Below are 4,758 nucleotides of genomic sequence, written 5' to 3'. Positions count from 1 at the left end.
TGTTTCAAGCGAATTACCTTCTTTCTATTTAAAGAAATTAGTTTGTTGACTTTTAAGACAAATTTGCCATCTTATATAGGGAGTATATATACATATGTTTTATCTTAGGTTTAGAAAAATTTAAATATTTATCAAAATCAAGCCTTATATTCTTATTTTAAATTGTCATTTAAATGAGATTGGAGTAGTGGGATTCTATTTAAACATAGTAAATTGAGTTGGTTTAAACTGCATAAATGATAATTATTATCACTATAGTACGATTAATATTTTCACTTCTCTATTTGAGCATTATTGCATTTAATATTTTATACCAGGTACTTCCGAATGGTTTTTTTTTAAATTTTAATTTCACAAAATTCCTAGCTTGAACGAAAATGGTCAACCACACAATGTTTTCATATCATCGATGTCAAAACTCTATTCTAAAAACTATCATCTTTCAAATCACTAAAGTAAAGGTAGCTTAGACAGGAATTTGCGCTGATGATGGAAACTTGAATTTGTTAAATGAAAAAATAGAATAGAAACTATCTCTAAAACACTTTCTCGCAAACTTTTAATAATGGTGCATTTGTTTATATATACGCCTTTTTCCCAAACGCTTGAAATCAAAATTGCAGTTAAAATTAAAACGTACCAAAATTTAATATATTTAAAAGGTTGCATTTTTGAATTGGCTCTTTTACATGCTTCTGAAAGTACAAACCGGTGGACGTTGAACCTCTCTCGTGGAAATTTAAAATTTTATCTGCGTCAAAGCGACTAGAATTATAAATCTGTGGTATTCATGCTGAATTTAGACGTTTAGTTTTAACTAGGACTCTCCTCTTGCAAAGAAATTTCGTGAAATCTCTTTTTCAAAACAAAACATTTTCTTTAAATTTTTTAAATAGAGCTCCCCAAAGTCACAGGGAAGGAGTATAAAAGGCCCAAATGCTTAGTCTTATTAAAATCATTATACAAATAATTTGAGCTCACCGCGACGATAAAAGCGGGCCTTTTTAATTAGTTTAAATGGTTATTTAAAATAGATTTAAGTAGTGGATTTATATTTAAATACCGTAAAATGAGTAATTGTCCGTTATCTCTTTTAAAGCATGTTCTCTGGTGTACGACGAGTTCATTGTTCACATCCCTGTATTTTTTTAAAACATGTAATTGATTGGACTTGATGACAGAAACTTGACGCGTAAGCCCCGGAAGATTGCTCCTTGATCTCGAATAGGATAGTTTTCAGACTTTAATTTTGTTATTTTGCGAAAATTCCTGGTTAAGTTTTAAAAGCAATAATGCACAAAGATCTCTAAATATCGGGCAACGTTACTTTAAATGAAAGTCGAAAAAATGATGTTATAGAACACCATGAATGTTGACCAATTTTCGAATCGTTGTCAACCATAGAGGCTGCTCAGTACGTAGCAGAAAAACCGGAACTGTTTTCTGCAGTCGATTTTTAAATCTTTAGAATAAATGAAACTTGGATAGAAATTCGCGCTAATGTTGAATAAGACGCGTGACAAGCGTAAAACAAGTGCAGAAAAAAAAAATGCGAATTTCAACCTTCAATTAATTACTATTGAATTATATAATATCCCGTAAATAATGGTCAGTTTACTGAATACTATCCAATTTCAGTTTCTTGAATTTTTAAATAGTTTGTAAATTTGAAAAAATAATTACGATATCATCGGAAATACTGGTAAAACTGACCGCTTGGCCGATACACTTATAAAATTTAACTGGTTTGATCATGGTCGTAAAAAGGTTAAGTTCATTAATTATAAATGGTTTATTAAAAAGAACGGAAACAATGTAATAAAATGATCTGAAAATAATTGAAATTTCAAATATAATCCATATATCGTAAATGACCAACGGTCTAGTAACGGGATGTAGACTTTTGTAGTAAAAATCATTAAAAGGAGAATTTTTTTTAAAAAAATTTCGGGTTTGGTAAATTTTAAATCTTCTCATTAGCAAAATAACGGTTATGGGAATAAGAAAACGATTAAAATTTAGATATGAATAAAAAGCCAAGATTGGGTTTCAGTATTCAATTCATTGCATAGTTGCAATTCAAGTAAACACGTTTCGAATGCTCAAAACATAAAATTCAAAATATACCATCTATAAAATCACTTGGCAGTAATCGCAGATCTTTTAGAATAATATGGCAATTGATTGTAAGTAAATTTTTAAAAAAATAACCGCACTACTTGAGCACGAACTTGATTCAAGGATTGTGTGTATATGTGATATAAACATAATTTTTTTTTTAATTCTGAAATTCCAAACTTCAATTAAAAGCAGGAAGAATAGTCGCATTTGTGATTTCTTACTGCCCTAATGTTGAAAGTTAAATGAAATTATACTTTATTATAAATTCTGTTATATGTACGCACTCCCGCTGGAATGTTAAGAGTTGGCAGAAATTCGAAATGGTGTGCATTACTTTTCCTTGCCGCGCGAAATTTCCATTAAAGGATAATATACGTTCCAAATAAAATTGCAAGGTGGGAAAAAAAAGGAATAATTTAGAACTTTAATTTAAATTGTAATACTTTTTGGATTTTGTGGAATACTTTTTGGAATACTATGTGGATTTTTCTCGATAAGCTGGTAATTCAATTAATTAAAAACTTGGAGAATTGAACAATTTCTCTTTATGGACAGTTTAAAGGACCATTGAAACTGCATTTCGATAATAATTTTATTTAAAGTTAGATGTAATAGAGGTTCGAAGTTAATATCCAATACGAGGTATTAGTCATCCGTTGGGAATCCATGCATTTTCTCTTTTATTACCATCTAAATGCTAGATAACCTGAAGTGATCGAATGGAAAATGTCTTCCATTACTTCCAGCTGAATTCTCCTCGATTATTTAATTATTTATTCGTTAATTGAAGCAGAGTCGATAGAGACAGTGGCTAGGTATATATATGTAAAAAGGCAATTTCTGATGTTGCATTCATTTTTATGTTCTGTCTTGATCGTTGGTGGGGGGGGGGAGGGGTCGATTTAATTTTCAGTACCGTATTCACTTCGAATTTTGAAATATTTATATGTATGTAACTATTTTGAAACTTCAAAAGCTAAAATGTTAAGACAAAATTATCATTTGGTCAGGTTCCTACATATCAATTTACGTTCATTTAATTATAAGAATATATATATTTGAAATTTTAACTTTGATTTATTATACCACGAGAGTCGTATTATGAACATCGAAAATGTGATAGAATTTCGTCTATCTACATCGCGACATAAGAGCAAAATGTTTCTGTTCAATGATTTTACTATGACATTTTGATAGGGATTTTTTGGACACGTGCAGACATGGGAAGGATAATGTTGAAAAGAATATAAAATTTTTTATCCCTTCGTTGTTATGGAATCGGCAGTTTTACTTCGAATGTGTTATAATTCAATAAACAAAGCAAAAAGTAAGAATTAAATCAGGATGCAAGAGAATGTTTCGGAAGAAAAATAATGTGGGCTGAATTAAGATAAAATTAAGAAATCATGTTTTAACTAGATATCATTACATATATATATATATATTAGCATAAAAATTTAAGTCTCTTGTAAAGCTTAGAATAGAAATTTACATGGATTAAATTAAAATTATCCGAATGTCCCGAAATCGGTATGAGCGCCATTATTTATAATTTTATGCATTTATGAAAAGAATTTTGTGTTCTTATGAATAAGAATATAATAATATAGTGATTTCTAAATTATTATCCCCAATGTTAAAAGAAATTTTATATATTTATTCCATTTAAAAAGCAAAATTGCATTGCATTACATGGTAAGCTTTATAAGAACACAAATTTTGTGTTTTGCTTTCATAAATTGTAATCAATAATTCATTCTCTTTGTTCTCCATCGTAGAAAAATACTAAAACTTTAGAGGATTTGTTGGTGAGTAGAAAAAACTTCCTCAGTGTAGCTTCATACATTCATAAAAGCAAGCTGGCTTGCAAATGAATAAGTAATCAAAACTTTTTTTTTTTTTTTTTTTTTAAGAAAGAAAGAGATGAAGGTGATGGTATCTTCTTTTAATAACATTATACCGATCGAAAGACTACGAAACGTATTGTTTGATAGATAGCCCCCCCACACACATAGAATCTAATTTTTTTTTAAATCAAAAAACTAAATGGGAACGTTGATTTGCATCTTTAAGTATTGTTCTGTTTCTTCAATCATGTAGTTAAATTTGTATCTCTCTTCCTTGGCGTTGATTTAATTTTAGTTTGTTCAGAAAAGTGTTTGGAAATAACGTCGCATCTTAATTGCCTTCATAAACTTTCAAATTGCCAAAAAGGCATTTATATCCAGATAAGAACAATGTGATTGTTTTGAAATTGCTTATTTAAAGAGGTATTTTAATATTAAAATTTAAAGTTTTGAAAATCTGGGAATGCAGTGATATTTGTAATTGCCGTTATCATCTATTCAAAATCTTTTTTCATTGAATAATAAGTTGCTCAAGTTTCAAAAATATGCCTTATAAATTTTTAATGCAAATAAAATCAAAACACAGGACCTTAGCTTTATTATAATTACTGAAAGGAATAAATGTAAAACTGAACACAGATATTTGCTATTTAAGAGCAGACGATTGTTTCGTCGTGAAAAGGATTTTAACCGGACACGTATTCTGTCTAAAATTGTTTGCTTACTGCCGTCGAGCTCGCACCTGTTGTGCACTTCTTGTATTTGCTTTTATGTCGATCGCTCTGTATGA

This window comes from Argiope bruennichi, chromosome 1, assembly GCF_947563725.1.
Source record: "Argiope bruennichi chromosome 1, qqArgBrue1.1, whole genome shotgun sequence".
Taxonomy (NCBI): Eukaryota; Metazoa; Arthropoda; class Arachnida; order Araneae; family Araneidae; genus Argiope; species Argiope bruennichi.
Note: the sequence above shows the minus strand (reverse complement) of the source record.